This window comes from Pongo pygmaeus, chromosome 6, assembly GCF_028885625.2.
Source record: "Pongo pygmaeus isolate AG05252 chromosome 6, NHGRI_mPonPyg2-v2.0_pri, whole genome shotgun sequence".
In the NCBI taxonomy this organism is placed as follows: Eukaryota; Metazoa; Chordata; class Mammalia; order Primates; family Hominidae; genus Pongo; species Pongo pygmaeus.
The window spans coordinates 36067317-36092347 of record NC_072379.2 but is presented as its reverse complement, the minus strand read 5'-3'; the positions used below and the strand labels follow the sequence as shown (position 1 = coordinate 36092347).

General features: G+C 44.1%; 1 protein-coding gene across 1 annotated transcript in view; it reads right to left on the bottom strand.

Annotated features, from left to right (window-relative positions):
• Positions 1–14158, bottom strand: part of DDC (dopa decarboxylase) — a 115898-nt gene extending 101740 nt beyond the window's left edge. The window contains exon 1 of the mRNA XM_063667314.1: positions 13913–14158. The gene's annotated coding sequence lies outside the window, so the exon portion shown is untranslated. The remainder of the gene's footprint in view (positions 1–13912) is intronic.
• Positions 14159–25031: the final 10873 nt, after the last annotated feature.

Sequence of the window (25031 nt, the reverse complement as noted above, 5' to 3'; positions counted from 1 at the left end):
GGCAGGGTTTCCAAACCATGGCACTTTATCAGTCAGGGTTCTCCAGAAAACTGGAAATAATAGGATATGGATATAGGAATATAAGAAGAGATTTATTGTAGAAATTGGCTCATGTGATTATGGAGGCTGGGAAGTCCCACAGTCTTCCATCTACAGGCCGGAGAACTAGATAAGCTGGTGGTGTAATTCAGTCTGAGTTTGAAGGCCCAAGAGCAGGAGAAGACGGATGTCCCAGCTCAAGAAGAGAAAGAATTTGCCATTCATCTGGCACTCAACAAACTCGATGTTACCAGCCCGCACTGGTGAGGATGGATCTTGTTTACTTTCTGGAGATCCCAATGCCAATCTCTTCCAGAAACACCCTCATGAACACACCCAGAAATCCTGCTTTACTGGCCCTCTGGGCATCCCTTAGCCCACTTCAGTCGACACATAACATAAACCATCCCAGCACTATTACATTAAGGCTGGATAATTCTCTGTGATGGGAGCTGTCCTGTGCATTATAGAATGTTTAGCAGCATCTGGATTTTACTCATTAGGGGCCAGTAGTCCCCAGTTGTGACAACCAAGAATGTCTTCAGGCATTGCATGTTTCCTGGTGGCAAAATTGTCCCTGGTTGAGAATGGCGGATCTTGTGTGATCTTGTAATGCCCCAGGGCAGGGGAAGGTAGCATGGGTTGCAGCCAAGGCTGTTCCTGGAAGAGGGTGAGTCTGCTCTTCCACAGGAGCAGCAATGGCCATCTCTCATGATGCCGGAGTGGCCTGCAGTCAGTTCTCTCATGATGCCGGAGTGGCCTGCAGTCAGTCGCAACAGTGTGCATGTTGCAGGAGGGAGACTGCAGGTGCAGACGTGACTGTGAAAGAGATTCACGGTGCACCTGAGTGTGGCTTCTGGGAGCAGAACAGACGGGGCTTCCTGCTGAGACCACTGTGTGCCAGAGCAAGGTGGGCACTGGGGGCTTTGCTGAGGCCATGGGTGAAGAGAGAGGAGCTCTACTGTTATGCCCACACTCTGGCCAAGCCCACAGACAGGAGTGTCGGGGGAATTGAGTTTTCCGGGAAAAGCCAATTTGTTTAGGAGCTGGTGAGAATATCAATTCTGTTTTCTTTTTTTCCAGCGTAGAAGTTTTTTATTTTAATGAAGTCCAATTCATCAGTCGTTTTCCTCCATAGACTGTATTTAATGGAGGAAACTGGTGATTTATCTAAAAGGTCATCATCAAACTAAAGGTCACCTAGATTTTATCTTCTGTCATCCTCTAGGAGTTTTATACTTTTGCATGTTACCTTTAAGTCTATGATCCATTTTGAGTAAAGGTCTAGATCTAGATTCATTTTTTTTTTTTTTTTTGCATGTGGATGTCCATTTATTCCACAACCACTTGTCGAAGAGCCTATCCTTTCTTCATTGTATTGCCTTCACTCCTTTGTCAAAGACCATTTCACTGTATTTGTGTGGGTCTATTTCTGAGCTCTCTATTCTGTTCCATTCATCTATTTGTCTCTTCTTTTACCAATAGCACTTTCTTAACTACTGTAGCTTTGTAGTAAGTCTTTTATTCATTTACTTATTAATTTACTTACTTATTTGAGACAGAATCTCGCTCTGTTGCCCAGGCTGGAGTGCAGTGGCGCTATCTCGGTGCACTGCAACCTCTACTTCCTGGGTTCAAGCAATTTTTGTGCCTCAGCCTCCCAAGTAGCTGAGATTACAGGCAAGTACCACCACGCCTGGCTAATTTTTGTATTTTTAGTAGAGATGGGGTTTCACCATGTTGCCAGGCTGGTCTTGAACTCCTGACCTCAAGTGATCCACCTACCTCGGCCTCCCGAAGTGCTGGGATTACAGGCGTGAGCCACTGCACCTGGCTGTAGTAAGTCTTTAAGTTGGGCAGTGTCAGTCCTCCAACTTTGTTTCTCTCAAAAGTCTCAAATCATTGGCCTCAGACTATTGGTGGGTCATGGAATCAGTTTTGCAGGTCTCATGACCAGCATTTTAAAAAATACAATAGAACAGAATAAAATAGAAAACAGGAGACATTGCACCTAATGATGAAAATATTGCTTTCTGAACCTTTCAATGATGTACAGGTATATGTGTACTGGGTCATAATATAGAATGCATTTCTTACTGTAGGTTGTGATCAGACTGCAAAGGCCTCTATCAAGAGATGATCTCATTCTATAAAAATAAAGTGGGTCGAGATTTGTGAAATCTGAAAGTGAGGATTAATCAATGACTACAAAAAGCTAGACAAGGCAACTCATGGACAACTAGCTATGCCTACATTTTCTATGTATTTTAAAAATTACATTGAAATGTTCCACAGCCATGTGTAGTTTTTCTTCTGTGAATTTCCCGCTTCCATTTCTCATATGCCTTCCAGCCAGGTGGTGGAAAGGACTCAGCTTTTCAGGGGAAGAGCCTAGTGCAATTTGGAATTAGGTTTCTCTGTTTAATCGGCTTGTCTTTAGTGTGCTGGACCAGTCAAAGAATCCTGCATCAAAATCGAGAGAATGAACAAGCCTTCATCACCATAGCACATTTACCTAAAAAGAAAGGGAGAGATGTTGTGGGAAGTCAGGGACCCCGAACGGAGGGACCTGCTGAAGCCGTGACAGAAGAACATAAATTGTGAAGGTTTCATGGACATTTATCACTTCCCCAATCACTACTCTTATAATTTCCTATGCCTGTCTTCACTTTAATCTCTTAATCCCGTCATCTTCATAAGCTGAGGATGTATGTCACCTAAGGACCCTGTGATGATTGCATTAACTGCATACATTGGTCGTAAAGCATGTGTGTTTGAACAATATGAAATCTGGGCACTTTGAAAAAAGAACAGGATAACAGCGATGTTCAGGGAACAAGGGAGATAACCATTAGGTCTGACTGCCTGGGAGCCAGGCAGGATAGAGCCATATTTCTCTTATTGCCGAAAATGGGTACGAGAAATATCGCTGAATTCGTTCCCTGGTAAGGAATATTAATACTTAACAGCCCTGGGAAAAGAATGCGTTCCCGGGGGGGGCCTCTAAAATGGCTGCTCTGGGGGTTGTCTGCTTTATGCAGTTGCAGATAAGGGATGAAACACGCCCTGGCCTCCTGCAGCGCCCCCAGGCTTGCTAGGATTAGGAAATTCCAGCCTGGTGAATTCTAGTCAGACCAGTTCTCTGCTCTTGAACCCTGTTAAGATGTTTATTAATGACAATGCATACACAGCGGGACATGGAACTTCACTAATAATTCTAGTTTCTCCCTGACCTTGTGATCTCACCTTGACCTTCTGCCTTGTGATCTTTTATTGCCCTATGAAGCATGTGATTTTTGTGACCCACACCCTATTCATACACTCGCTCCCCTCTGAAAATTGCTAATAAAAACTTGCTGATTTTACAGCTCAGGGGGTATCATGGAACCTGCCGACATGTGATGTCGCTCCCAGACACCCAGCTTTAAAATGTCTCTCTTTTTTTTCTTATTATACTTTAAGTTTTAGGGTACACGTGCACAATGTGCAGGTTAGTTACATATGTATACATGTGCCATGTTGGTGTGCTGCACCCAGTAACTCGTCATTTAACATTAGGTGTATCTCTAAATGCTATCCCTCCCCCCTCCCCCCCCACAACAGGCCCCAGTGTGTGATGTTCCCCTTCCTGTGTCCATGTGTTCTCATTGTTCAATTCCCACCTATGAGTGAGAACATGTGGTGTTTGGTTTTTTGTCCTTGTGATAGTTTGTTGAGAATGATGGTTTCCAGCTTCATCCATGTCCCTACAAAGGACATGAACTTATCATTTTTTATGGCTGCATAGTATTCCATGGTGTATATGTGTCACATTTTCTTAATCCAGTCTATCATTGTTGGGCATTTGGGTTGGTTCCAAATCTTTGCTATTGTGAATAGTGCCACTATAAACATACGTGTGCATGTGTCTTTATAGCAGCATGATTTATAATCCTTTGGGTATATACCCAGTAATGGGATGGCTGGGTCAAATGGTATTTCTAGTTCTAGATCCCTGAGGAATCGCCACAGCAACTTCCACAATGGCTGAACTAGTTTACAGTCCCACCAACAGTGTAAAAGTGTTCTTATTTCTCCACATCCTGTCCAGCACCTGTTGTCTCCTGACTTTTTAATGGTCACCATTCTAACTGGTGTGAGATGGTATCTCATTGTGGTTTTGATTTGCATTTCTCTGATGGCCAGTGATGATGAGCATTTTTTCATGGGTCTTTTGGCTGCATAAATGTCTTCTTTTGAGAAGTGTCTGTTCATATCCTTCGCCCAGTTGTTGATAGGGTTGTTTGTTTTTGTCTTGTAAATTTGTTGGAGATCATTGTAGATTCTGGATATTAGCCCTTTGTCAGATGAGTAGGTTGCAAAAATTTTCTCCCATTCTGTAGGTTGCCTGTTCACTCTGATGGTAGTTTCTTTTGCTGTGCAGAAGCTCTTTAGTTTAATTAGATCCCATTTGTCAATTTTGGCTTTTGTTGCCATTGCTTTTGGTGTTTTAGACATGAAGTCCTTGCCCATGCCTATGTTCTGAATGGTATTGCCTAGGTTTTCTTCTAGGGTTTTTTATGGTTTTAGGTCTAACATTTAAGTCTTTAATCCATCTTGAATTAATTTTTGTGTAAGTGTAAGGAAGGGATCCAGTTTCAGCTTTCTACATATAGCTAGCCAGTTTTCCCAGCACCATTTATTAAATAGGGAATTGCTTCCCCATTTCTTGTTTTTGTCAGGTTTGTCAAAGATCAGATGGTTGTAGATATGCGGCATTATTTCTGAGGGCTCTGATCTGTTCCATTGGTCTGTATCTCTGTTTTGGTACCAGGACCATGCTGTTTTGGTTACTGTAGCCTTGTAGTGTAGTTTGAAGTCAGATAACGTGATGCCTCCAGCTTTGTTCTTTTGGCTTAGGATTGACTTGGCAATGCGGGCTCTTTTTTGGTTCCATATGAACTTTAAAGTAGTTTTTTCCAATTCTGTGTAGAAAGTCATTGGTAGCTTGATGGGGATGGCACTGAATCTATAAATTACCTTGGGCAGTATGGCCATTTTCACGATATTGATTCTTCCTACCCATGAGCATGGAATGTTCTTCCATTTGTTTGTATCCGCTTTTATTTCATTGAGCAGTGGTTTGTTGTTCTCCTTGAGGAGGTCCTTCACATCCCTTGTAAGTTGGATTCCTAGGTATTTTATTCTCTTTGAAGCAATTGTGAATGGGAGTTCACTCATGATTTGGCTCTCTGTTTGTCTGCTATTGGAGTATAAGAATGCTTGTGATTTTTACGCATTGATTTTGTATCCTGAGACTTTGCTGAAGTTGTTTATCAGCTTAAGGAGATTTTGGGCTGAGACAATGGGGTTTTCTAGAAATACAATTATGTCATCTGCAAACAGGGACAATTTGACTTCCTCTTTTCCTAATTGAATGCTCTTTATTTCCTTCTCCTGCCTGATTGCCCTGGCCAGAACTTCCAACACTATGTTGAATAGGAGTGGTGAGAGAGGGCATCCCTATCTTGTGCCAGTTTTCAAAGGGAATGCTTCCAGTTTTTGCCCATTCAGTATGATATTGGCTGTGGGTTTGTCATAGATAGCTCTTATTATTTTGAGATACGTCCCATCAATACCTAACTTATTGGGAGTTTTTAGCATAAAGCATTGTTGAATTTTGTCAAAGGTCTTTTCTGCATCTATTGAGATAATCATATGGTTTTTGTCATTGGTTCTGTTTATATGCTGGATTATGTTTATTGATTTGCGTATGTTGAACCAGCCTTGCATCCCAGGGATGAAGTCCACTCGATCATGGTGGATAAGCTTTTTGATGTGCTGCTGGATTTGGTTTGCCAGTATTTTATTGAGGATTTTTGCATCAATGTTCATCAAGGATATTGGTCTAAAATTCTCTTTTTTGGTTGTGTCTCTGCCAGGCTTTGGTATCAGGATGATGCTGGCCTCATAAAATGAGTTAGGGAGGATTCCCTCTTTTTCTATTGATTGGACTAGTTTCAGAAGGAATGGTACCAGCTCCTCCTTGTACCTCTGGTAGAATTCGGCTGTGAATCCATCTGGTCCTGGACTTTTTTTGGTTGGTAAGCTATTAATTATTGCCTCAATGTCAGAGCCTGTTATTGGTCTATTCAGAGACTCAACTTCTTCCTGGTTTAGTCTTGGGAGGGTGTATGTGTTGAGGAATTTATCCATTTCTTCTAGATTTTCTAGTTTATTTGCGTAGAGGTGTTTATAGTATTCTCTGATGGTAGTTTGTATTTCTGTGGGATCGGTGGTGATATCCCCTTTATCATTTTTTATTGCATCTATTTGATTCTTCTCGCTTTTCTTATTAGTCTTGCTAGCGGTGTATCAAGTTTGTTGGTCTTTTCAAAAAACCAGCTCCTGGATTCACTAATTTTTTGAAGGGTTTTTTGTGTCTCTATTTCCTTCAGTTCTGCTCTGATCTTAGTTATTTCTTGCTTTCTGCTAGTTTTTGAATGTGTTTGCTCTTGCTTCTCTAGTTCTTTTAATTGTGATGTTAGGGTGTCAATTTTAGATCTTTCCTGCTTTCTCTTATGGGCATTTACTGCTATTAATTTCCCTCTAAACACTGCTTTGAATGTGTCCCAGAGATTCTGGTATGTTGTGTCTTTGTTCTCATTGGTTTCAAAAAACATCTTTATTTCTGCCTTCATTTCGTTATGTACCCAGTAGTCATTCAGGAGCAGGTTGTTCAGTTTCCATGTAGTTGGGCGGTTTTGAGTGAGTTTCTTAATAATGAGTTCTAGTTTGATTGCACTGTGGTCTGGGAGACAGTTTGTTATAATTTCTGTTCTTTTACATTTACTGAGGAGTGCTTTATTTCCAACTATGTGGTCAATTTTGGAATAAGTGCAGTGTGATGCTGAGAAGAATGTATATTCTGTTGATTTGGGGTGGAGAGTTATGTAGATGTCTATTAGGTCCACTTGGTGCAGAGCTGAGTTCAATTCCTGGATATCCTTGTTAACTTTCTGTCTCGTTGATCTGTCTAATGTTGACAGTGGGGTGTTAAAGTCTCCCATTATTATTGTGTGGGAGTCTAAGTCTCTTTGTAGGTCTCTAAGGACTTGTTTTATGAATCTGGGTGCTCCTGTATTGGGTGCATATATATTTAGGATAGTTAGCTCTTCTTGTTGAATTGATCCCTTTACCATTATGTAATGGCCTTCTTTGTCTCTTTTGATCTTTGTTGGTTTAAAGTCTGTTTTATCAGAGACTAGGATTGCAACCCCTGCCTTTTTTTGTTTTCCATTTGCTTGGCAGATCTTCCTCCATCCCTTTATTTTGAGCCCATGTGTGTCTCTGCATGTGAGATGGGTTTCCTGAATACAGCACACTGATGGGTCTTGACTCTTTATCCAATTTGCCAGTCTGAGTCTTTTAATTGGAGCATTTAGCCCATTTACATTTAAGGTTAATATTATTATGTGTGAATTTGATCCTGTCACTATGATGCTAGTTGGTTATTTTGCTCATTAGCTGATGCAGTTTCTTCCTAGCCTCAATGGGCTTTACAATTTGGCATGTTTTTGCAGTGGCTGGTACCAGTTGCTCCTTTCCATGTTTAGTGCTTCCTTTAGGAGCTCTTTTAGGGCAGGCCTGGTGGTGACAAAATCTCTCAGCATTTGCTTGTCTGTAAAGGATTTTATTTCCCCTTCACTTATGAAGTGTGGTTTGGCTGGATATGAAATTCTGGGTTGAAAATTCTTTTCTTTAAGAATGTTGAATATTGGCCCCCACTCTCTTCTGGCTTGTAGAGTTTCTGCTGAGAGATCAGCTGTTAGTCTGATGGGCTTCCCTTTGTGGGTAACCCGACCTTTCTCTCTGGCTACCCTTAACATTTTTTCCTTCATTTCAACTTTGGTGAATCTGACAATTATATGTCTTGGAGTTGCTCTTCTCAAGGAGTATCTTTGTGGTTTTCTCTGTATTTCCTGAATTTGAATGTTGGCCTGCCTTGCTAGATTGGGGAAGTTCTCCTGGATAATATCCTGCAGAGTGTTTTCCAACTTGGTTCCATTCTCCCTGTCACTTTCAGGTACACCAATATAATGTAGATTTGGTCTTTTCACATAGTCCCATATTTCTTGGAGGCTTTGTTTGTTTCTTTTTATTCTTTTTTCTCCAAACTTCTCTTCTCACTTCATTTCATTCATTTGATCTTCCATCACTGATACCCTTTCTTCCCGTTGATCATATTGGCTACTTAAGCTTGTGCATTCATCATGTAGTTCTCGTGCCTTGGTTTTCAGCTCCATCAGGTCCTTTAAGGACTTCTCTGCATTGGTTATTCTGGTTAACCATTTGTCTAATTTTTTTTCAAGGTTTTTAACTTCTTTGCCATGGGTTCGAAATTCCTCCTTTAGCTCAGAGTAGTTTGATCGTCTGAAGCGTTCTTCTCTCAACTTGTCAAGGTCATTCTCCATCCAGCTTTGTTCCATTGCTGGTGAGGAGCTGTGTTCCTTTGGAGGAGGAGAGGCACTCTGATTTTTAGGGTTTCCAGTTTTTCTGCTCTGTTTTTTCCCCATCTTTGTGGTTTTATCTACCTTTGGTCTTTGATGATGGTGACATACAGATGGGGTTTTGGTGTGGATGTCCTTTCTGTTTGTTAGTTTTCCTTCTAACAGTCAGGACTCTCAGCTGCAGATCTGTTGGAGTTTGCTGAAGGTCCGCTCCAGACCCTCTTTGCCTGGGTATCAACAGCAGAGGCTGCAGAACAGCGGATATTGGTGAACAGCAAATGTTGCTGCCTGATCGTTCCTCTGGAAGTTTTGTCTCAGAGGAGTACCCGGCCATGTGAGGTGTCAGTCTGCCCCTACTGGGGGGTGCCTCCCAGTTAGGCTTCTCAGGGGCCAGGGACCCACTTGAGGAGGCAGTCTGTCCATTCTCAGATCTCCAGCTGCGTGCTGGGAGAACCACTACTCTCTTCAAAGCTGTCAGACAGGGACATTTAAGTCTGCAGAGGATTCTGCTGCCTTTTGTTTGGCAATGCCCTGCCCCAGAGGTGGAGTCTACAGAGGCAGGCAGGTCTCCTTGAGCTGCAGTGGGCTCCACCCAGTTCAAGCTTCCTGGCTGCTTTGTTTACCTACTCTAGCCTCGGCAATGGTGGGCGTCCTCCTCCATCCCCGCTACTGCCTTGCAGTTTGATCTCAGACTGCTGTGCTAGCAGTGAGCAAGGCTCCATGGACATAGGAGCCTCCAAGCTAGGTGCGAGATATAATCTCCTGGTGTGCCATTTGCTAAGACTGTTGGAAAAGCGCAGTATTAGGGTGGGAGTGACCCGATTTTCCAGGTGCCATCTGTCACCCCTTTCTTTGACTAGGAAAGGGAATTCCCTGACCCCTTGTGCTTCCCGGGTGAGGCAATGCCTCGCCCTGCTTTGGCTCATGCTCGGTGCACTGCATCCACTGTCCTGCACCCACTTTGCGACACTCCTCAGTGAGATGAACCCGGTACCTCAGTTGGAAATGCAGAAATCACCTGTCTTCTGCGTTGCTCATGCTGGGAGCTGTAGACTGGAGCTGTTTCTATTCAGCCATCTTGGCTCCACCCCTCTCTTTTGTACTCTTTCCCTTTATTTCTCAGACCAGCCGACACTTAGGGAAAATAGAAAAGAACCTACGTTGAAATATTTGCGACTGGTTCCCCTGATATCTGGCACCCACGTGATTTTCTTTTTTCCTAAGTGTATATGGGAACCCGATTCCCTTTGGTAGGTGCAGAGAAACGTCATCGGTTCAGTCCACAGAAATGCATGTTCGACTCCTTGACAACTGGTGAGTAGTCTGTGTATGGTCCGGGTTAACTATGGGTCACATGGAATCTAAAAATTATACTTATCTCTTCTATATTAAACTCAGATTAAAACAAATGAAAAGGGTTCAAGTGCCCATGGAAAATATGGTCACTCTATTCAGGGCAGTGGAAGAATATGGTCCTTGGTTTCCTGAAAAAGGAACCTTAGATGTAGAACTATGGGATCATGTTGGTTCAACATTCCGGGAACTGGTCTCGGCAGAGAATTATGTTCCCGTCACTGTTTTTGGTGACTGGGCCTTGGTACGTGCCATCCTAATGACATACCAATCCCGTGACCCCCTACAGTTACCACAATTTTCTGAATCTGACGACCCTCCATCTCTTCCTCAACCCTCCTCTCCTGCACGGCCTTCGTTATCTGATCAGCCTCTCCTTTTGGCTACTCCTCCCCCACCTGACTATGTTGAGAATTCAATGTCTAACCCCGGTGAGTTTGGATTACAGTCAGCACCTGATGATCTTATTTCTTTTCACAAAGAGCTGGTACTCATAGCTCCTGTGGCCCAGACCCACACATCCCAGGACCATAGATATGCTAATTCTTCCCTCTTCAAACCTTTGCAGCATTTGCCCCTGGGCATCACCTAATGGCTCCAGGACCAAACTAAATTTACCTGTAATTCTGCAGACCCTACCCCATCCACTGCAGCCCCTCACCCTCCTGTCATTTCAGTTCCTCAACTGGTCACTTTGCCATCCACTCAACCTGCTTCCCTGTACCTTTCTTCTTGTACTCAGCATGATCCTACTTCTCCTTATGTTAAAATCCTATTACAAACTTTTTGTACAGAGGTCACTTTGCTTCCTTTAGACTGGGACCTTTTGGCAAAAGCTGTTCTAACCCCATCTCAGCATTTACAATTCCATACCTGGTGGTCAGAGGAGGCCCATCTGCAGGCTCAGCCTAATCGGACTAATGGCATTCTAATTACTCAGGCTCAGCTCAAAGGTTCTGATAGTTTCTCTGATACTTATGCCACTGGTCTCATTATTCTTATTCACCTGACGAGATTAAACTCATCCTGACTGCCAAGGTTCCTGTTTCCATTCCAGCCGGTGAGTGAATTGCTCAATTGCTTTTACTACCTAATATTGTTTTAAACAAAGGAGATAAGACTCGTGGCCCTGGGATGGGCTCCAGCAGTCAAAAGTCTGCTTATTGGATTAATATAATTTCTAAACAACGGCCCAACTGTACCATACACATTCAAGGAAAAAAGTTTGAGGGCCTAGTAGATACTGGGGCTAATGTTTCTATTATTTCCTCTAGTTTATGGCCTTCCTCCTGGCTTAAATATCCCACTAACATGGGACTAGAAGGTGTTGGAAAAGCCAAAGAAGTTTATGAGAGCACATTTATCTTGCCTTGCACTGGCCCTGATTGTCAAAAGGGTACAATTCAGCCTTATATCATGCCAATCCCCATTAATCTTTGGGGAGGAGAGTTACTGGCACAATGGGGGGCTGAAATTAATATTCCACATAACTCTTACAGTGCTCCCAGTCAGCATATGATGGGAAACATGGGGTTTGTTCCTGGACTTGGTATCGGTCCAAAACATGAAGGGATTACTAAATGTCAGGCCTCTGAGCCCAAGCCAAGCCATCGCATCCCCTGTGACTTGCAGGTATACATCCAGATGGCCTGAAGTAACTGAAGATCCACAAAAGAAGTAAAAATAGCCTTAACTGATGACACTCCACCATTGTGATTTGTTTCTTCCCCACCCTAACTGATCAATGTACTTTGTAATCTCCCCCACCCTTAAGAAGGTACTTTGTAATCTCCTCCACCCTAAAGAAGGTTCTTTGTAATTCTCCCCACCCTTGAGAATGTACTTTGTGAGATCCACCCTTGCCCACAAAACATTGCTCTTAACTTCACCGCCTATCCCAAAACCTGTAAGAACTAATGATAATCCACCACCCTTTGCTGACTCTCTTTTCGGACTCAGCCCACCTGCACCCAGGTGAAATAAACAGCCATGTTGCTCACACAAAGCCTGTTTGGTGATCTCTTCACACAGACATGCATGAAATTTGGTGCCATGACTTGGATCGGGGGACCTTCCTTGGGAGATCAATCCCCTGTCCTCCTGCTCTTTGCTCCATGAGAAAGATCCACCTACAACCTCAGGTCCTCAGACTGACCAGCCCAAGAAACATCTCACCAATTTCAAATCTGGTAAGCAGCCTCTTTTTACTCTCTTCTCCAACTTCCCTCACTATCCCTCAACCTCTTTCTCCTTTCAATCTTGGCGCCACACTTCAATCTCTCCCTTCTCTTAATTTCAATTCCTTTCATTTTCTGGCAGAGACAAAGGAGACACATTTTATCCATGGACCCAAAACTCCAGCACCGGTCACAGACCGGGAAGGCAACCTTCCCTTGGTGTTTAATCATTGCAGGGATGCCTCTTTGATTATTCACCCAAGTTTCAGAGGTGTCAGACCACACAGAGATGCCTGCCTTGGTCCTTCACCCTTAGTGGCAAGTCCCACTTTTCTGGGGGAGGGGCAAGTACCCCAACCCCTTCTCTCTGTGTCTCTACCTCTTCTCTGATTTTCTGGGGCAGGGGCAAGAACCCCTCAATCCCTTCTCCTTCACCCTTAGTGGCAAGTCCCACTTTTCTGGGGGAGGGGCAAGTACCGCAATCCCTTCTCTCTGTGTCTCTACCCCTTCTCTGCTCTTCTGGGGCAGGGGCAAGAACCCCTCCACCCCTTCTTCACCCTTAGTGGCAAGTCCCACTTTTCTAGGGGGCAAGAACCCCCAGTCCTTTATTTCCATGCCCCAACCCCTTTCCTGCTTTTCTGGAGGGTAAGAACCCCCGAACCCCTTCCCTCCATGTCTCTATGCTCTCTTTTCTCTGGGCTTGCCTCCTTCACTATGGGCAACCTTCCACCCTCCATTCCTCCTTCTTCTCCCTTAGCCTGTGTTCTCAAGAACGTAAAACCTCTTCAACTCACACCTGACCTAAAACCTAAATGCCTTATTTTCTTCTGCAATGCCACTTGACCCCAATACAAACTCGACAGTTGTTCCAAATAGCCAGAAAATGGCACTTTGAATTTTTCCATCCTGCAAGATCTAAATAATTCTTGTAGTAAAATAGGCAGTCTGAGATGCCTGATGTCCAGTCATTCTTTTACATATCAGTCCCTTCCTAGTCTCTTGTGCCCAATGCAACTCGTCCCAAATCTTCCTTCTTTCCCTCCCTCCTGTCCCCTCAGTCCCAACCCCAAGCGTTGCTGAGTCTTTCTAATCTTCCTTTTCTACAGACCCATCTGATCTCTCCCCTCCTCGCCAGGTTGAGCTAGGTTCCAATTCTTCCTCAGCCTCTGCTCCTCCACCCTGTAATCCTTTTATCACCTCCCCTCCTCACACCCAGTCCAGCTTACAGTTTTGTTCCGTGACTAGCCCTCCCCCACCTGCCCAGCAATTTATTCTTAAAAAGTGGCTGGAGCTAAAGGCATAGTCAAGGTTAATGCTCCTTTTTCTTTATCCCAAATCAGATAGCGTTTAGGCTCTTTTTCATCAAATATAAAAATCCAGCCCAGTTCATGGCTCATTTGGCAGCAACCCTGAGACACTTTACAGCCCTAGACCCTAAAAGGTCAAAAGGCCGTCTTAGTCTCAAAATACATTTTATTACCCAATCTGCTCCCGACATTAAATAAAACTCCAAAAATTAAATTCTGGTCCTCAAACCCCACAACAGGACTTAGTTAACCTCGCCTTCAAGTGTACAATAATAGAGTAGAGGCAGCCAAGTAGGAATGTATTTCTGAGTTGCAATTCCTTGCCTCCACTGTGAGACAAACCCCAGCCACATCTCCAGCACACAAGAAATTCCAAACACCTGAAATGCAGCGGCCAGGCATTCCTCCAGAACCTCCTCCCCCAGGAGCTTGCTACAAGTGCCGAAAATCTGGCCATTGAGCCAAGGAATGCCCACAGCCCAGGATTCCTCCTAAGCCTTGTCTCATCTGTGCGGGACCCCACTGAAAATCAGACTGTTCAACTCACCTGGTAGCCACTTCCAGAGCCCCTGGAACTCTGTCCCAAGGCTCTCTGACTCCTTCCCAGATCTTCTCGGCTTAGCGGCTGAAGACTGATGCTGCCTGATCACCTCGGAAGCCCCCTAGACCATCACGGATGCCGAGCTTCGGGTAACTCTCACAGTGGAGGGTAAGTCCGTCCCCTTCTTAATCAATACGGAGGCTACCCACTCCACATTACCTTCTTTCCAAGGGCCGGTTTCCCTTGCCTCCATAACTGCTGTGGGTATTGACGGCCAGGCTTCTAAACCTCTTAAAACTCCCCAACTCTGGTGCCAACTTAGATAATACTCTTTTAAGCACTCCTTTAGGTAGTTATCCCTACCTGCCTAGTTCCCTTATTAGGCTGAGACACTTTAACTAAATTGTCTGCTTCCCTGGCTCTTCCTGGACTACAGCTACATCTCATTGCCGCCCTTCTTCCCAATCCAAAGCCTCCTTTGTGTCCTCCTCTTGTATCCCCCCACCTTAACCCACAAGTATAAGATACCTCTACTCCCTCCTTGGTGACCGATCATGCACCCCTTACCATCTCATTAAAACCTAATCACCCTTACCCTGCTCCCGCAGCATGCTTTAAAAGGATTAAAGCCTGTTATCACTCGCCTGCTACAGCATGGCCTTTTAAAGCCTATAAACTCTCCTTACCATTCCCCCATTTTACCTGTCCTAAAACCAGACAAGGCTTACAAGTTAGTTCAGAATCTGCACCTTACCAACCAAATTGTTTTGCCTATCCACCCCGTGGTACCAAACCCATATACTCTCCTATCCTCAATACCTCCCTCTACTACCCATTATTCTGTTCTGGATCTCAAACATGCTTTCTTTACTATTCCTTTGCACCCTTCATCCCAGCCTCTCTTTGCTTTCACTTAGACTGACCCTGACACCCATTAGGCTCAGCAAATTACCTGGGCTGTACTGCCGCAAGGCTTCACAGGCAGCCCCCATTACTTCAGTAAAGCCCAAATTTCATCCTCATCTGTTACCTATCTTGGCATAATTCTCATAAAAACACACGTGCTCTCCCTGCTGACCATGTCTGATTAATCTTCCAAACCTCAATCCCTTACAAAACAACAACTCCTTTCCTTCCTAGGCATGGTTAGTGCGTCAGAATTCTTACACAAGAGCCAGGACTGCACCCTGTAGCCTTTCTGTCCAAACAACTTGACCTTACTGTTTCAGCCTAGCCCTCATGTCTGCGTGCAGCGGCTGCCACTGCTTTAATACTTTTAGAGGCCCTAAAAATCACAAACTATGCTCAATCACTCTCTACATTTCTCATAACTTCCAAAATCTATTTTCTTCCTCATACCTGACACATATACTTTCTGCTCCCTGGCTCCTTCAGCTGTACTCACTCTTTGTTAAGTCCCACAATTACCATTGTTCCTGGCCCGGACCTCAATCTGGCCTCCCACATTATTCCTGATACCATACCTGACCCCCATGACTATATCTCTCTGATCCACCTGACATTCACCCCATTTCCCCATATTTCTTTCTTTCCTGTTCCTCACCCTGATCACACTTGATTTACTGATGGCAGTTCCACCAGGCCTAATCGCCACACACCAGCAAAAGCAGGCTATGCTATAGTACAAGCCACTAGCCCGCCTCCTAGAACCTCTCATTTCCTTTCTATTGTGAAAATCTATCCTCAAGGAAATAACTTCTCAGTGTTCCATCTGCTATTCTACTACTCCTCAGGGATTAATCAGGCCCCCTCCCTTCCCTACACATCAAGCTTCAGGATTTGCCCCCGCCCAGGACTGGCAAATTAGCTTTATTCAACATGCCCCGAGTCAGATAACTAAAATACCTCTTAGTTTAAGTAGACACTTTCACTAGATAAGTAGAGGCCTTTCCTACAGGGTCTGAGAAGGCCATGTAGTCATTTTTTCCCTTCTGTCAGACATAATTCCTCAGTTTAGCCTTCCCACCTCTATACAGTCTGATAACAGACCAGCCTTTATTAGTCAAATCAGCCAAGCAGTTTTTCAGGCTCTTAGTATTCAGTGAAACCTTTATATCCCTTATGGTCCTCCATCTTCAAGAAAAGTAGAACAGACTAAGGGTCTTTTAAAAACACACCTCACCAAGCTCAGCCACCAACTTAAAAAGGACTGGACAATACTTTTACCACTTTTGCTTCTCAGAATTCAGGCCTGTCCTCGGAATGCTACAAGGTACAGCCCATTTGAGCTCCTTTTTATTAGGCCCCAGTCTCATTCCAGACACCGGACCAACTTAGACTGTGCCCCAAAAAAACTTGTCATCCTTACTATTTTCTGTCTAGTCATACTCCTATTCTCCGTTCTCAACTACTCATACATGCCCTGCTCTTGTTTACACTGCCGGTTTACACTGTTTCTCCAAGCCATCACAGCTGATATCTCCTCGTGCTATCCCCAAACTGCCACCCTTAACTCTTGAAGTAAATAAATAATCTTTGCTGGCAGGACTATGCTGAATCTCCTTAGGCACTCTCTAACCAGATGTCCTAGGTCCTCCCAATTCTTAGATCTTTTGTACCTGTTTTTCTCCTTCTCTTATTCCATTTAGTTTTTCAATTCATACAAAACCGTATCCAGGCCATCACCACGACAAATGTTTCTTCTAACAACCCCACAATGTCACCCCTTACCACAAAATCTTCCTTCAGCTTAATCTCTTCCACTCTAGTTCCCATGCCACCCCTAATCCCGCTTGAAGCAGCCTGAGAAACATCACCCATTCTCTCTCCATACCACCCCCCCAAAAATTTTCACCGCCCCGACTTCAACACTTTTGTTTTATTTTTCTTATTAATATAAGAAGGCAGGAATGTCAGGCCACTGAGCCCAAGCCAAGCCATCGCATCCCCTGTGACTTGCACGTATACATCCAGATGGCCTGAAGTAACTGAAGATCCACAAAAGAAGTAAAAATAGCCTTAACTGATGACACTCCACCATTGTGATTTGTTTCTGCCCCACCCTAACTGATCAATGTACTTTGTAATCTCCCCCACCCTTAAGAAGGTACTTTGTAATCTACCCCACCCTTAAAAAGGTTCTTTGTAATTCTCCCCACCCTTGAGAATGTACTTTGTGAGATCCACCCCTGCCTGCAAAACATTGCTCTTAACTTCACCACCTATCCCAAAACCTGTAAGAACTAATGATAATCCACCACCCTTTGCTGACTCTCTTTTCGGACTCAGCCCGCCTGCGCCCAGGTGAAATAAATAGCCATGTTGCTCACACAAAGCCTGTTTGGTGGTCTCTTCACATGGATGCGCATGAAACTAAACCCCTCCCAATTACTGCAAAAGAAGACAGAGCTGGTTTAGGTTATCCTTTTTAATGGCAGCCGCTGCCATGCCTCCTGATCCTATTCCTTTGAATGGAAATCTGACAACCTGTATGGATAGAGCAGTGGCTGTTTTCTAAAGAAAAACTGGAGGCTTTAACTCACTTGGTTTCTGAACAGTTACAACTTGGAAATGTGGAACCTTCTCTTTCCCCCTGGAATTCTCCTGTGTTTCTAGTAAAAAATAAATCAGTTAAGTGGCAGATGGTAACCGATTTAAGGGCCATTAACGCTGTAATGAAACCTATGGGGGCCATCCAACCCGGCATGGCTGCCTCTGCTTTAATACCTAAAAATTGGCCTCTCATAGTTATTGATCTTAAAGTTTTTTTTTTTCATATTGCTTTACATAAATCGGATTACAAAACATTTGCTTTTACTCTACCATCTATCAATAATCAGAGCCTGCAGCTCGTTATCAATGGAAAGTACTTCCTCAGGGAAGTACTAAATAGCCCTACAATCTGCCAGCTTTATGTTGGACAAGTGTTTTCACCAGTTCGAGCCCAATTTCCCCAGGACTATATTCTTCATTATATTGATGATATTTTAATTGCTGCCCCCACTGATAAAGAATTAATTGACTGTTATCAAATTATGAGCCGCTGTTACAGAGGCTGGATTACACATTGCTCAGGATAAAATTCAACAGACCACTCCTGTTCAATATTTAGGAATGGTGGTCGATAAACAACGTATTTAACCTCAAAAAATTCAAATTAGGAGAGATTCTTTGAAAACTTTAAATGACTTCCAGCAACTTTTGGGTAACATTAATTATTTAAGACCTACTTTAGGCGTTCTGACCTATGCACTGTCTAACTTGTTTTCTACGCTGCGGGGAGATCTCTGCAGTCCCAGGACTTTGACCCCTGAGACTTCACTAGAACTAGAATTTGTAGAGGAAAGAATCCAGACCGCCGAGTTATCTACAGTACAGCCATCTCAGCCTTTTCAGCTTCTAGTTTTTGCTTCATTGCATTCCCCTACTGGGCTAATAGTTCAACATAATGATTTAGTAGAGTGGTGTTTTCTTCCTCATTCTGTCGAAAACTTTGTTTATCTGGACCAAATAGCCATCTTAATTGGACAGGCTTGGTGTAGAATACTTAAAATTTCCGGATTTGATCCGAGTTTAATTGTAGTTCCTTTAAATTGACTTGAAGTTCAAGCCACCTTTCAACATTCCATACTGTGGCAAATTCACTTGGCTGAATTTATGGGCGTTATTGACAATCATTATCCAAAAAACAAATTGTTTGATTTTATAAAAATGATGTCTTGGGTGGTCCCTTGATTAATCAAAGATCAGCCCATTCCTGAGGCTGTTACAGTGTTCACTGATGGCTCCAGTAATGTAAATGCTGGTTATGTAGGTCCTACAGACAAGCTTATTTCTACCCCTTATACCTCCGCTCAAAAGGCAGAGTTAATTGCTATAATTACTGCCTTACAGGATTTCCCCAAACCTTTAAATATTGTCTCTGATTCTACTTAATGTGGGAAAGAGGATATGCTTGTGTTTCACCAGGAGATCATCAAACGAAAACCACAGGGAAAAGACGTCCGTGTCACAAACCGCCCTCAGACGTGGTGAGATCTGTGCCAACTCCTCAGAAGCTGGCATGCCAAATCAAAATGGGTCTGATTCAATCCTCCCTGATGGCAATGGAGACCCATCTAACTAATCCCACTTCTCCTGGTTACCTTTCTTTTTCTCCTTACAAACCTAAAAATCTCACCATTTCTATTAGCCTCAAAATAACATCCATCTGTTCTTCTCTTCCTCCTTCAGCACTAAATCTGTCTTACACTAGGTTTTATTCAATGATTCTCCTCCTTATACTTTCTATCTCGCTAGTTTCCTCTCACACTGATTTACCTGCTACACAAAATTAATCTTATTGGGCTTATGTACCTTTTCCTCCACTTATTTGACCTCTCACCTGGATGGAAGCTCCTGCAGAAATCTACACTAATGATAGTGTGTGGATGCCTGGAGCTACAGATGACCATTGCCCCACTCAACCAGAAGAAGGCACTGCATTTAATGTTACCATGGGTTATAGATACCCCCCTCTGTGCCTCGGACATGCATCTGGTTGTATCCATATAGAAACCCAAGTCTGGGCAGCTTATCTTCTGGAGAGATCAGCTACAGAAAAACCAGGACATTTGGTCTCCAGCCTCTCCCTTTCTCCTTTAAAACAAATGAAAGGGGGAGTAATGGGAGATACTCCACACTTTCAATACAAACCTGCAGGAAAGCCATGCCCTAAAAATTTTGAGGGCCCATCTAAAACCTTAATTTGGGAAGATTGTGTTAACTCACATGCAGTAATATTAAAAAATGACTCATATGGTTTAGTAATAGACTGGGCACCAAAGGGCTATTTAAAACACAATTGCTCCTCTGGCAGAAGGGAATGCCTTGAGGCTACTTATTTTATTTCTTATCAGGAGAACGAGAATCATCATTCTACTTTGCATAGGAGGATCAGGTCATTCTATCCCTTAAAATGGGAAGATAAAGGCATTACCCCCACCCCCCGCCCGAGGCCTCATATGATACTCCCCATTCTGAGCCCAGAACACCCAGAACTTTGGAAATTGGCTATTGCCACGTCTGGACTGTGAGTATGGGAAGGGGAAACTATTCTGTCTGTTGTCCCCACTACCCTCCCCCTCTCTCAGTATCAACGTAGATCCACACATTCTGCTTTACTTACCTCCAACCTGACTGTTCCCATACAGAGTTGTGTTAAGTCTCCTTACATGCTGTTAGTGGGAAATATCAAAATTTGGATAAAAAATCAAACTGTCCAATGCATTAATTGTCATTTATACACTTGTATTAACTCCCATTTTGACTCCAGGAAAAGTGTAATGTTGGTTCAAGCTCAAGAAGGAATCTGGATTCTGGTAACTTTTCCCAGACCTTGGGAATCCTCCCCCTCGATACATTGAATTAATAAAGTGTTACAGCGAATTCTAAAAAGATCTAAGAGATTTGTTTTCACTTCAATCGCTGTGATCATGGGCCTAATTACAGTCACTGCAATGGCCACCACTGCCAGAATGGCGTTACATCAATCTATTCAAACAGCTCATTTTGTTAATGATTGGCAAGCCAATTCCACCTAAATGAGGAATTCTCAACAAGGCATTAATCAAAAATTGGCTAATCAAATTATGATTTCAGTCTGTTATTTGGCTTGGAGATTGGGTAGTGAGTCTTGAGCATCACATGCAAATGCAGTGCGATTGGAATACCTCTAATTTCTAAATCACCCTGTATTCCTATAATGAGACTGATCATTCATGGGAAATGGTCAAAGGACACCTTCTGGGTAGGGAAGATAATTTTATCATTGGACATAACTAAATTAAAGAAACAAATTTTTGAAGCCTCTCAAGCTCATTTATCCATTGTGCCTGGAGCTGAGGCATTAGATCAGGTGGCAGAAAATCTTTCTGGACTAAATCCCATAACTTGGATTAAGTCTATTGGGGGCTCCACTGTAGTAAATTTTGGAATTATGTTTCTCTGTTTAATCAGCTTGTCTTTAGTGTGCTGGACCAGTCAAAGAATCCTGCGTCAAAATCAAGAGAATGAACAAGCCTTCATCACCATGGCACATTTATATAAAAAGAAAGGGAGAGATATTGTGGGAAGTCAGGGACCCCGAACAGAGGGACCTGCTGAAGCCGTGACAGAAGAATATACATTGTGAAGATTTCATGGCCATTTATCACTTCCCCAATCACTACTCTTATAATTTCCTGTGCCTGTCTTTAATCTCTTAATCCCGTCATCTTTGTAAGCTGAGGATGTATGTTGCCTAAGGACCCTGTGATGATTGCATTAACTGCACACATTGGTCATAAAGCATGTGTGTTTGAACAATATGAAATCTGGGCACCTTGAAAAAAGAACAGGATAACAGCAATGTTCAGGGAACAAGGGAGATAACCATTAGGTCTGACTGCCTGGGAGCCAGGCAGGACAGAGCCATATTTCTCTTATTACCGAAAATGGGTAAGAGAAATATCGCTGAATTCTTTCCCTGGTAAGGAATATTAATAAGTAACAGCCCTGGGAAAAGAATGCATTCCCGGGGGGGGCCTCTAAAATGGCTGCTCTGGGTGTGTCTGCTTTATGCAGTTGCAGATAAGGGATGAAACACGCCCTGGCCTCCTGCAGCGCCCCCAGGCTTCCTAGGATTAGGAAATTCCAGCCTGGTGAATTCTAGTCAGACCAATTCTCTGCTCTTGAACCCTATTAAGATGTTTATCAATGACCACGCGTGCACAGCAGGACATGGAACTTCATTAGTAATTCTAGTTTCTCCCTGACCTTGTGATCTCGCCTTGACCTTCTGCCTTGTGATCTTTTATTGCCCTTGAAGCATGTGATCTCTGTAACCCACACCCTTTTCGTACACTCCCTCCCCTTTGAAAATTGCTAATAAAAACTTGCTGCTTTTATGGCTCAGGGGGCATCATGGAACCTGCCAACATGTGATGTCTCCCCCAGACACCCAGCTTTAAAATTTCTCTCTTTTGTACTCTCTCCCTTTATTTCTCAGACCGGCTGACACTTAGGGAAAATAGAAAAGAACCTATGTTGAAATATTGGGGGCTGGTTCCCCAAATACACCATGACAACAGAGTCCCCAGTCTGGAGACTCACTGTCCCAGCACTTCCTCAGTCACTTGGATTCCTGATCAAAGACAAAGTGATCCACTCATTACTTTTTAAATTAATTCAAATCAACCTTCCTGTAACCAGGCTGTAATGCATTACAGCTGGAATTCACACTTATTCTCTTGCTTGTGCCTGGCCTGGGAGATGGACAGAGTTGGTATTGGCAGTCTCATTTTGCAAAAGAGCAGAGGGGTGAGAGGAGTCAGGAGGCAGAGCTGGAGGGTGTGCTCCCAGGGGTGTTTAGGTTGGCAAGAGGGAGAGGTGGCGACACACAGTCCCTTTGCTGTTACCTGGCCATAGGTTTAACGTGACTTTGAAGGCCACTATTAGGTTCTGCAAAGGATGATTCAGTGCAGACCTCAGCTGCAAGGAGAGAGGATGGAGGGTACTGGGAGAAACCCAGCCAGGCCAGTGGGAGACCAGGTGCTGGCCTGGCTTTGCATGAAACAGCTGTGTAAACCTGGACATGCCAAATCGACCAGCTTCCTTTCCCTTTGGTGAGCAGCAGGTGGCTGATGGGCCTCGGGCAGGGAGTGAGACTGAGACGACAGGGGGCTGCACTGCCTCCAGCCCTGGGCATCATCTACAGCACCCTGGGGAAAAATGGAGCCTGCCAGTGGGTGGTGCTGAGCTGGAAGCTGCCCGTGTCCTGCCTGGGGCCCGAGTCCTCCATGGGCCTTTTCCAGTGGTGCCCACTCTGAGTTCACTGGCACATCCCCTGAGGGCAGCTTTGGGTACTTTAGAATTTAATCATCAGCCTTTCGCCCACACTACCAACACCACTACATTTAGAAGCTAAAATCTCCAATGGTTTGTGAAGGGATGAAGATGAAGCAAATTCATAAATCATAAGTTACTGGAGCTCATGGAAAGCTGGAGATGATCTCATTCACCTGTGGTGGCATGTGAGAAAGCACTTTAATTGCCAAGTCAAAGGTTTTTACTCTACAGGCCTTAGGAAGGCCCAGAGATCTGTGGGTTTGCACAGCCCTCCAGGTGACTGATGAGTGGGCAGATTGGAGTCTGTTGCTGTGACCCAGTGGCATCCTGTTCTGGCTGTGTCGAGGATTCCCCAAGTCATGCTGCTATCGTGTGGCAGAGGAAGCCACAGGCCTGACTCCTTGGCATCTGCTGAAATTCCCTTTCCCAGTGGGGGATGCACGGAATCACAGGGGAGGCCTGGTACAAAGGCACCATTCTGTCCCTTGCTTAACTTACTGAATCAGAATCTCTGGGCCTGAGGCCAGGAATGTGTCTGCACTGATCATATTGAAGGTACTCATTTTGGAGAGAAAGAGCCAGAAAAGCAGGTTTGGTACAGCCTGAGGAGTCCCATGTTATAGCAGGCTGAGCTATAAAACCAGCACTGAAAATGCAGAATGATCCCTGTTTTAAGTGTCATCGCCTAGGACAAAACGGTCTGTCTCTTGAGAAGTCCTGCACAGACAATTCTTAGTCCTGCAAGAACTAAGAAAAAGGCGGCTGTGTCTTCAGACAAGCACCAGATGAACTTGTTGCTTACATTTCACACTTTATATTTAAACAATAAAACTATACTCTGCTTTCCAGGGAGATGCTCAAATGACAGTATGCTCACAGTAATGGTGACTAACTTGGGAAACAGACAATGTACACATTCTACCTCTGGCTCACTCCAGGTCATCTGCTTATTGAGTAGGGTGATAACCACTTGGGATGCCATCATTTTCCTAGGGAGGTTGTGGAGGTGGAGGCTACACAGACACATTTGAGTTTTGTATACAGCACACATTTATGACTCGAAGCCGTGGGCATTCAGTTACAATTGGAAAGCAAGCAGAAGTGGGTGGTTTCTCACTGGTTGTGAGGTGAGTGTGTCTTATCTGTGGATGAGACAGAGGTGCCACTCAAGTGGAAGGACCCTCAGCCTGGAATCTGGAGTTGGGCTCCACCAATTCAGAGCATCCCCCAGACACAAAGACCAGTTCTCACATGACTCCCTCCTCATTCCAATCATCCATAACCACCTTTGTAATTTAGGCAATCATGGCCGCTCACCTAGGCCGGAATTCTCCGACAGAACTTCCCTTGATGATGGACCTGTTCTAGATCAGCACGCTCCAACACAGTAGCCACCAGCCACGTGTGGCTACTCAGAACTAGAAATGTGGGCTGGTGCAACCAAGGACTACACTTCTCATTTTACTTTATAATTAAAATTAAAGTTTAAATAGTCCCATGTGACTAGTATTATATTGGACAGAACACACCTATGTAGGCTGCATAGTCTCTTCCTGCCTGTGGTCACACTACCCTCACGTTCATCCACACACACCTTCCAGACGAATCTCCCATGGGACTCAGGCTCACCTCTGTGCTCCCAAGAGAGATCTCTGCCACAGCTCTCACAGGATCTGTGTGCACATCCGTAAGTATACAGCTACAGCAGAGGGGATCTCTGTCCACGGGTGAGTACACAGCTACAGCAGAGTGGATTTGTGTCTACGTGTGAGTATACAGCTACAGCAGAGTGGATCTGTGTCCACATGTGAGTATATAGCTATAGCAGAGTGGATCTGTGTATTCAGGTGTGAGTATACAGCTACAGCAGAGTAGATCCTTGTCCACATGTGAGTATACATCTACAGCAGAGTGGATCTGTGTATTCAGGTATGAGTATACAGCTACAGCAGAGTGGATCTGCGCCCACGTGTGAGTACACAGATACGGCAGAGTGGATCTGCGCCCACGTGTGAGTACACAGCTACGGCAGAGTGGATCTGCGCCCACGTGTGAGTACACAGCTACGGCAGAGTGGATCTACGTTCACGTGTGAGTATACAGCTACGGCAGAGTGGATCCGTTTGCCCACGTGTGAGTATACAGCTACAGCAGAGTGGATCTGTGTACCCAGGTGTGAATATACAGCTACGGCAGAATGGATCCGTGTGCCCAGGTGTGAGTATACAGAGCAGAGTGGATCTGTTTGCCTACGTATGAATATACAGTGATGACCAATGAGAAAATGTGGTTCTATCAT